At 38.1% G+C, this 10,715-nt stretch overlaps 1 protein-coding gene across 4 annotated transcripts in view; it reads right to left on the bottom strand.

Moving 5' to 3' along the window:
- pacsin2 (protein kinase C and casein kinase substrate in neurons 2) overlaps positions 1-8,611 on the bottom strand; it is a 22,234-nt gene extending 13,623 nt beyond the window's left edge. For all 4 annotated transcript variants that reach the window (XM_032505219.1, XM_032505217.1, XM_032505218.1 and 1 more), the window contains exon 1: positions 8,391-8,611. The gene's annotated coding sequence lies outside the window, so the exon portion shown is untranslated. The remainder of the gene's footprint in view (positions 1-8,390) is intronic.
- Positions 8,612-10,715: the final 2,104 nt, after the last annotated feature.

Raw genomic sequence — 10,715 nt, forward strand, 5'->3', positions numbered from 1 at the left:
GTGTGTGTGTGTGTGTGTGTATATATATATATATATATATATATATATATTTTAACGGTCTATGGTCACAACATACCTCAGTCACTGATAAGAGCGTGAATAATGTGACTAAGAAAAGGAATAGTTCAGAGAGGAGTGATACTGAGAGAAATGAAAGGGAGTTAAAGTGTGTGATCTGGTTTATTAATCTAGGCAGCAGGTGGTTATTTTCATCTATTTCTGTAAACTCACAACCCCTGACACACAACAAACTGAAACCCCAGTGGTTGCTGCCGGCGCACAGAGTCTAAACCATACACTTTGTGTGTGTGTGTGTGTTATTCTGAGAGAGAAAAAGAAACTGTCAAGAAGCACACAGCGGGCAGCTTCCGTTTCCTTCAGACGAGATGGGTGCCACAGACAGTCCTCTGTTACTCTCCTCTAGCCCTCTTCTCTCCTCACAGCCATCAATTCAAACTCAACAACACAATCTCTGTATTCATCCCCTCCATCCTCTTCCTCTCCTTCCTTCTTCATCAGCCTGGAGCGTCTTCTCTCTCTCTACAGCCTGACTGGCCCCGTTCAGATCTACTATCTTGTTACCATATTCAGATCGTGGTTATGTAGAGCTGAGACGGACTGCAGTGGACACCTGGCATCAGAACTGGTCTAAAATGCATCTCAAGTGACCACTCAAGACTGGACTTTACTTTCCAGCTCACGTTCAGTTTCACCTCTGAGAAAATGGCAACCGCTGCTAGGAGGGAAAACGACTGAATTCAATAGTGATGGACATCCGTTATTATTTTTCACAATTAGGAAACTAAATGGTTGATTCACTGATTCAAGAATGATTGATAAAATGATAGATTGAGAAATGAATTGATGACGAAAATAAATCACTGGCCCTAGAGCTCAGCCATGCACCAAGTTGCTGTAAGAAAAATCAAATCAAATGTGATTTTTTCTAGTAAATGTACAATTAAAAAGATTATTAAACCCTTTAGAGAGGCTTTTGTGTTTCTACAGATGAATAACATAACATATTCTGTTTTTTTTTTAACAGAAACAAAATGTTTTCAAGAAAAATATAAAAAAAAAGGTATCAACAAAAGATTATAAATCAGCAGTCAAAAAAATGACCTAATATATAATAAATAATGAAAAGAGATACAAGTGGCGACACAAAAGTCTCCGTCTCTCTTTCTCTATGCCTTTTTAGACTAGTCAGATTCCAACATCAACATTATCTACCATAACACTCATCTCTGATCTGGAGCTGTCCACTTGTGATCGTATCACACAAGATGCATTTTAGTGCCGAGAGTGAACGCGGGGCCTCTTTCAGTTGAGCGAGACAGCGAGAGGACGATGGCTGGTGCTTAGAGTCTGTGTGCATGTGTGTTGGCCAATGGTCAGTGGCCCATGCCCTCCGGTGCAGGACTTGGACAGAGGGTCGTATTGTGGTCTGCTAGCTGGCGAACAATCCTCCCTTTAACTGTGTTTGTAGTTTACAAACCGGTCAGTCAAACAACCACACACAGACACACACAAACACACAAACAAAATCTAGAGAAAGAAATCATTATGAAGTGGATGTGACAGCAAAGTAGGAAACAGAAAAGTTAGTTCATAACATTTGATCACTTAACTGTGTTTATTGCTGTTTGAAGACCAGAAAAACAAACAAACATTAAGCTACATGACTGCTCATTTCTTTAAATTTCTAATGCTGCACTGTAACTTTTATTCTTGTGTTTTATGTGTCCTAATGTTTTCTATTTTGTTTTTAACTGTCTATTCATGTGTCTTATCGGTTTTTAATGCTTATGATTTTTAACTGTTTGTACTTGTGTTTTATCAGTTTAACTGATTTTATGTAAAGCACTTTGAATTGCCCTGTTGCTGAAATGTGCTCTACAAATAAAGCTGCCTTGCCTTGCCTACATCCCACATGTGTAGCATTCTGACAATACTGTTCTACTAGGCTATTTCTATTATTACATAATTAGAGCTGAAACAATTAGTGCGTTACTCAAAAAATTGATTTGCAGCTACTTTGATAATTGGTTCAGGCATTTTCATGCAAAAATGCAAAACATTTCAGTGGCTCCAGCTCTTCAAATGTGAGGGGGTGGTGCTTTTCTTTGCAATATGACAATTAACTGAATATTTGTTTTGGGCTGGTGGTGGACAAAACACAAAATTTTAAAGATGTTGCTGGACATTTTTTGTCTTGTATACAGAAAATGTACAGAGAATTTCAAATGATTAATCAAGAATATAACTGGCAGATTGTTAGTTGCAACCCTGACAATGTCAAGGTCTATAATATAAGAAAGTATTATTGTCATCGTTAAAATATATTGATACATCTACCAGCTCTACTTGAATGTATTCTTTCAGATTTGAAAGAATCTTGAATCCAATAAGTCCGGGCACCCACACACCCACACACCTCATCAACGCTCAGAGCTTTCTGTTGCTTAATACCCTCACAAGCATTTTAATTTTAATATTGTGATGTGTGGAGTGTCAGATATCCATCACAGTCTAAGAGGTCAACACGTGTGTCTAGACCATGGAAGGCTTTTTCTCAGCATTAAAAAAAATTAAATAATTATTCACACACTGTCCGGCCCATACTTATCCTCTTGTCACAGTTGCATTTCTCTATCAGCTGTCCATATTCTTCATTCACCAAATCACTGCTGCAGCACAAGAGAGGGACACATGGAACGAACCACAAATATCCACTCTAAACATGGCAACAAGTCCTCTGACATCAAACGCTTCACAGTACAAATTTCCACTGAAAGCAGGACCACCACAAAGAGGTACTTTAGTATCGGTGTTCCTTTTTGTGCACATGTAGCAATGAATACATTGAACATTGAAACTATATCATGAAAACCCATGCTTTCTAGCCTCATAAAATTATCCCATACAGTATCACTCAGATTTTCATCAAGGCATATGTTTTGTAGTATTACATTTAGATATGGTTTTCTAATCAACTGACTTAAAATACACCAAATTACCTTTAATTGCCTAAATGTCCTAAGGCAAAACAATGTATTGGGAATTCCTTTGTCACAAAAGCCATTTCCCTGGCCTAATGCAATCAAAAGCAAACAGGAACAACCATCTGCACACCCTTGGCTCTGTAGGCCATGGGGACTGTGTTAAACAACTGAACGCAGCTTGATCCACAACTGTAAACAATGCTGTGGAATAAGGCCAGGTCTGAAGTCCATTTAATCTGCCACACTACTGGAGAACACTGGGAAATCCAACTCTGTGTGCTGGTATGCTCGTCCAAAAGCACATGGGAAAAAGGACAATTTGTTAAGGATGTAAAACGGAAAACTTACAGTCTCTAATTTTGAAGAGACAAATAAAACACACAACACAGCTTTCTTGCTACAATTGCATGATTTCATCATGGTAGCAGAAACTTGAACACGAGTTCTTAGATTACAGGCTTAGTGATTACGTAATCAAACATAACAGAGATATCCACTAAAGTATGATAAGTAAATGCACTCAGCATGCTGGAATTTGGTTTCAGGACAGCCTTGAGATAGAAGTGAACAAATGCATTCCTCAATGCTACCATGCCTAAAGTGAACCTTGGCATGTTAAGCAACTTCCCACGCTGCCCACACTCATCTAAACAATTTTACAAATTTGTATTCAAACATTGGTGTTTTGTCAATTTGTGAATGATTCAGAGCGGTGGCTGCATGGGACCAGCTGCAATCGAAAAGGCAGAGGAGAGGCAGAAAGTGAGAAAGCAAAGGCAGAGATGCCCATGTGTGTTATTAAAAGCACATGAAAGCTTACAGTAATATGCTGTTGGAAATGGACATGAAATGCTAATTCCCCCCTTCACAACCAGCGTCTAGGGGGAATTGGAGATAGATGAAGACGATGCAAGCAAATATTCAAAATGTTGAAAAGATGCTGGGGGAAAACAGGCCCTTGCGTACAAGAGCATAATCTGTCCCACAAAAAACCCAGCAGACATATTCACCCTGTGTTTATTTTCAGAGTGCTCTGTGGGTTGTCACACAGAGACAGTCATGAATGAGGAGCCGGAAACAACAGGATGCACAGACAGAAATAAGAGCATACACAACAGGCACATGCATACCGGCCCTGAAGCTGTGAGTGTTCTTGTTAGTGGGTAAAAATATAATCAGAGTGTCAGGAAACTAACCTGAGTGGAAGTTTGTCACACACTGCACAGACTTCATAATTCCCTTTTTGAAAGCACATGTCACCCATAAAGATGTGAGAGGTTGTGATATTTAAACTGTAGTGATTGAAGCAGGTTACTTCAGACAAACTCTTATCAACAGAATATAGCAGCAAGGACATGGGCAGATGAATGTCACACAATCTCATTATTTTGTTCTGCCTCAATCTGGCTGGCCAACTAATCAGTAACTGCTGTAGAGGGGAAATGTGTGTACAGTAAGTGGATCTACACTGTGTGTTATATTTAAGATTTTTTAAAGATTTGACTGGCCGCTGGTCTGCTAATTTTCAACTGTAGCTCTAGGTACCTAGAATTCAGTTTCCTGTTAAGTATTGGCACCTCCAAGGCTTGTCTGCATGATTGTCAGTGTAAGTAAGCAGCAGCACTGTTACATTGTGTCTGAATAAATGAGAATGCATTACTGACTTTGCCAGGGTTTTAAATATAGGAACTGATATCTAAATTCTTTCCAGCTGTTTTGGTTTAGGAGAGACAATATTTGTTTGCTGGACATTACAAAAAACAAAATTAGTCAATTAATCAAGCAACAGACAAATAATTGGGAACTATTTTCATAGTCAGTCAGTCATACAAGCCATTTTTCAAGCAAAAATACATTTCCTTGTTCCGTTTTTTTAAATGTGAGAATTTGCTCCCTTTCTTTGTCTTATGTAACAGTAGTAGAAGGCTGCAACTAAGGAGTATTTTCAGTATTGATTAATCTGCAGATAATACTCTCTATTCTTTATTTGGTCTATAAAATGTAAAATCAGCAAATACAGAAAAAACATTTGTTGATGTCTTAAAAAGGTCTTGTTCTGTCCAAACCATCAATTAATCATTTCAGCTCTCAAGTTTTCTTAAGCTCTTTGCTTTAGGAACTGTATCGGGCATTCTTCAGTACTTTGACATTTTATTGACCAAACAATTAATCCAGAAAATAATCCTGACCATTAATTGATAGAGAAAAAAAAAAAAAGACACAGTAACGTTCAACTCACTAAAATCATCAGTACACATGCTAATCATGTGGATGGAGTGTGATTAGGCGCTTTGCTACATAACAAGCAAGCTTAAGAAAATACTCCAGCGTGGGCTGCGTTTTACATTTCCGATGCCTTTAATGTCTTAATCACATGAAAATTGGTTATCAAAGCAGGGGTGATTTTTTGTTAGTTTCCATTTCCTTCCTATGTTGCATAAAACGCCTGCAATATCTTGCAAGCAGGGAGAGCAGCTGAGCTGATCTTTCCCTTCAATATTGCAGTTTCACAGCAGGACGTTGCTAAATCCCAACTGGGCTTTGAGAGAAAAATATAATCATTCCTTTGCTTCTTTTGACTGTTGTTGCCAACAAGCTTGAAGGTCAAAAGTTTCCATGGCAATGGCAGGTCATGGCCTTGATTTTCTTTCCCTGTCAGTCATTCACCTCTGCCCTGCTTCCTCATGTGAGCTCAACAGCTGCAGGGGACTGCTGATCTCACAGGAGTATGGCCTTTTAAATGCGGAGACTCTCCATTACTCACTCCCACCAATCCAGAGAGATCACTGACAAAACTTCATGCTGTGGTTTAGGAGATCCAAAACACCAGACAATGAAACCATTGGTCCATCAACACCAGGTCAACTGTAGCCTCTACATAACTGACCAGTTCGCCTGCTCAAAAAACCCTTGCTCCATGGTCAGGGAGAAACAATGGTTTTTGTTCCACACTTTCAGGCATTTTCCAGTGGACACGCCAACAGCACAGAGGAACATAGTGGAGGGAAATTCAGTATGACATGACCGGGAAAAGGGGGGGGGGGGGATCCTGACGTCACCGACAACCTAATTCTGCACCTTTTCCTGTGGAAGCCCCTGTCCTGAAGGCAGTCTCATGTGATGCATTCAAAACTGCAGACCTCATGAAAGTGCCATGAACAAAAGTCCTTTGCTTTTATGGTGTTTTCTATACTGCAAGTTTGCACATCAGCAATTACCTCACAAAGACAGAAATCACAGAAGAACCAAATTTCTGAGGTACTTTACTGCATTAAAGATGGCCTGTGAATAAAGAATGCAACTTACAGCTATTTTTATCATCATCAATTCATTTGCTGATTATTTTCTCAATTAATTGTTCAGCCTATTAAATGCCAGAAAAATGGCCATTATTATTTCATGAAGCACAAGGTGACATTTACAAATGACCAACATTCCCCAAACCCAAGATATTCATTTAACAAATGGTATAAAGTATTGCATGAAAAATGAGTCACACTGAGAATTAACAATATTAGGTCTATATAAACTCACAAAATAGAGAAAACTAAGCCAATTACAATTTCCAAAAGCTCAAGTTGACTTTTCATATTGCTTGTTTTGTCTGACCAACAGTCCAAAACCTATACTTACTCAGTGTATCACTGATATATATCTTCAAATTGAGAGTGGAAACCAGTGATTATTTGCCATTTTTGCTTAAAAATATTTGCAATTTAACAATATGTTGATTGACTAATCTTTATTGTCACCTTTAGGAAGTTTGGTGTTCAGATCTGTGATTAACTTAGTGTAAAAAAACAGTCTTTCTGCTTTCTTGGATTCTTGCTTTGGTGGGAGTAGTAGATGTTCACTCATACTGACAGGCTACTTGATTACATTATTTGATTAAGCTAGACAATAGCTCATATCCCTTTAACTGCTTCCTGTGTGCTCTTGGAGAACTCACCAACAAAAGGTCCCTCTAAATGGAGAGCAGTGCCTTCAGCCTAAATTGAAATACCCATTCTAAGTTTAGCTCAGTTCTGTGACGGAGCCACTAGTTCACATGGCCCCCCAGGAAAAAAAAAAAAAAAAAGGAACCACAGAACTTTCACTACTGCTTTACTCTGGTAACACTACACACCCAACAAACACAGATACCAACCAATACCTGTCACTAGGCACGTCTAAATGCTCAGCTGCATGACTGTTAAGACTGATAACTTCCACTGATTCACGGCAATATCATGAGTATGTCTTGTTTGTCATGCTCAGAAATAGATTGTAAGCTTCCTGCTTCACATGGTTGTAAATTTTAATATTACAGCCACCAACACCTTACAAAACTTTGTGCAGTACAGGATTGAGGACATAAATTGGGAGCTTATGGTAGCCCATTTTTGGCAATCTGAGGAAAAAGAGATCCTTTAAGTTCGAAAAAATTACCTAGCATCTCAAAATAATGACTTGGTATCTTAAAAGATTACGTTTGTATCTCAAAATAAGAGCTTAGTATGTCAAAACAATGACGTAGCCTTGTATCTCAACTTAGTATATGAATAGATTTTTCAAAAAGATATTAATTGAATATTGTGAGATACTTACTCATTATTTCATTATAGTGACTTAGAGGATTCTATTTTCATCCCATTGGCTGTAATGGACTTCCACGTAGAGCATACTGTGCAATTTAAAACACTGCCTGGACTGCACACGAAACATGGGAAACAGGCAGCCTGCAGCAACTAGCTAAGCCATCTCTCTCCAAAGAAAATGACAAAATTATGTAATGTTGTAAGTTCAGCATGCCGGATGATATGACATGGAACAGGGGGTTATCTTTACTGACGAAACCTGCCCCGCCCTTCACCACTCGAGGCAGTGAAACACTAGACTCTCCCTGCGAAAACTACAAACCAGTGGTAAAACATCTTCAAACAACTGACGTTACACGAATTAACCTGGTTCATGAAAACCAGAAGTCCGACAAACAGTGACATTTGTAAACTAGCTAGCTGCTAACACAAGCGTTACGACCGAACAGTGCTAACGTTCGCTTCATAAGTCTTTGGACTTTCGATAACAGTTACCCTGAAATACTCAACTTAACGTTACCGCAACCGTGAGACAGTCAATGGTAAACTAGCTAGTTAACGTTAAACTTTTATTTTATACTTTATCGCACACCTAAGATCGCTAAAGTACTACCGATATTGTAGCTTTTACTAAATTAAATCATTTAAAGTTTTTATGAACAGCTATCAACCTCCTCCCATCGGGAAGTAACGTTAACTAACTTTAACGTTAGCTCCTTAGCACAAATGTTAACAGTTAGCGAATTAGCCACAGCCCCTATAGTAAAAAGTTTAAAGATTCAACGTAAATGTCTTAGCTTAAGCTTACCTGGCACTGGTTTATTCCTCTTGACGGTTTAGTTTTAATTGAAGAGTTAATTATTTTGGTGGTGTCAATTTACAAATCTTTTCACCCGTTTTTTTGCTCAGCAGCGGCACCATCGATCGACTATCTGACACAACCATAGACACCCGTCAGTTAGTCACAGAAGGGCACTGAACATCCGGTTAATATTTTCAAAATAAGACCAACACCGAGGGGTGGAAAATATATAGGTATATGTAATGTTACTGTGCAATCTTAGGTAGTTTGGCCTTAACGTTACTTGAGTATTTCCATTCCTTATTACGTTGTCTCTATTCCACTACATTTCAGAGGATTTTTTTTTACTTTACTCCACTTTTTTTAACAAATATAGTTTTGCAAATTGAGTTTTTACATATGATCACTTTATAAATGAAATTACAAAGTAATGCATTAGTAATAATAATCAAATAATATAAAATGGCTACATTATTTAAAGCTACAGTACAGACTTTATTTTCGGCATCATTGGGTCAAACAATAGACTGTTAATATTGAGTCTATGGGTCAAACATAGATAATAATCTTTTAGCATATTGTAATTCAAGTGGTCTGAGAGAAAACTAGACTTCTGCACTTCCTCTTGCCTCTCTATTCAGGCTTCAGAAAAATCTAGCCATCTGGCTTTGGCCAAAGATTTTCTATAACTTCTAAACGGTCTCTGCTTTGGCCAATCACAGGTCATTTCAGAGAGACAGAGAGGGAGAATAACCATGATGTCAGACTATAACAACACCTTGGTAGACAACTAACAGTTTAATCGAGACATGGTAATTGAAATATTTAAGAAAGGTTAGATTCATTCAACTATGGAGAGGCCTAGCTGTCTGATGTCATATTTTTTTTAAAGTTTTTCTCACTTTGTTCTGAGGCACCCTATTGGCACTGGTTGCCACTATGATGTTTGGGGCCCTAGACAGGCGTTTAGGGGGCATCAGTAAAATAAGGATTAATTTGATTTCTCTTAAACTCCATAACAGTAAGGCCTACCTTCTAGGTGATGTTGTGCTAGTGGGCCGACTGGGGGTCTGGGGTAGTTGCCTGCTTGGTAATCCAGTTTTAATTAAAGTTTTAAATAAACCAATCCATGGCAATGGAGTTGATAAATTCAGAGGTTATGTGTGCCACAGGTCATCCAGAAGTTAAACAATAAAGTTATCAAGCAACATGTTTAGCCACAAACTAAAGTGGTGTTGTAAGAACATATCAAGCAAATCATAATGACAGTATGTAAACGCAAATTCAGATTTAGGCGCCTTTTCTGAAATAGTTAAAACTGTCTAATGTTTCACGTCAATAACCCCCTTTAATTTAATTTATGCTGTTTACTGTAAATATAGTCTTTCTTTACTAATACAGAAGCCATAAACTAATGCTGTAATTCTGTAATCTGAATGGATTATAACTACTAACACATTTCTCTAAAATTTTAAAGGACCAGCTCACCTGCTTTACACAAACATATTTTCCCACTCTAAAATGAACTTGATGTATTGTCAGGGCAGCACCAATATAGATATTTTATTGAAAGTTAGACACATACTAAAAAGTAACACTACATTTCTTATACAGATAGATCTCATTACTGCAATGTTAAAAACAAAAAAGCTAGGTTTCATGTACACAACTTAAGCTGCACAGTTTATGCAAAAAAAAAAGAAAGAAAAAAGACTGCAGTGGGAACCTAGCCTCATGTCGGCCCAGTTCCTTATTTGACGGCTGGACACACCTCAGAGTTTGATTAATCTCTCAGTAGATTTGGTCTCTAGCACATGAGGACATGTATGTCTTCCTGCTCTGCAGATGGCTAGGGGAAGTTTGGTCAGAGATCACACACCAACACGTCTATGGCTTACACACCTTGACAAGATGCTATTCTGCGTGTAGTAACCGGCTACAGGAGGAAACAAGAGGGGTGGGGTGCATGTAACAGCAAGAACATAAGGCTTTTTGGGGGGCTTTTGAGGAAGGATTAGCTTCTGATTAATCTAAACTCCAGACAGATTACATTCATCAAAGGCTATAGGGCCCCTTACCACAGAGAAGTGACAAGAAGAAAGAAAGAATCAAAATTCATTACATTGCATAATCAATGAAAAATGTTCTGCCTGTTCTTTATTATACATAAAAAATCAACTATTTAATTTCACATAGCACCAACTTGATTTCTTTATCAGAGTAGGGCTAAATGTTTAAGCATCAAGAGCTTAATTTAATCACAATCTGGTTGCAGAAATGTTTTCTCTGGAACCCTTTCACCACCTTTCTTTCATCCATTCACAAAAGAAG

This window comes from Etheostoma spectabile, chromosome 23, assembly GCF_008692095.1.
Source record: "Etheostoma spectabile isolate EspeVRDwgs_2016 chromosome 23, UIUC_Espe_1.0, whole genome shotgun sequence".
NCBI classification, from domain to species: domain Eukaryota; kingdom Metazoa; phylum Chordata; class Actinopteri; order Perciformes; family Percidae; genus Etheostoma; species Etheostoma spectabile.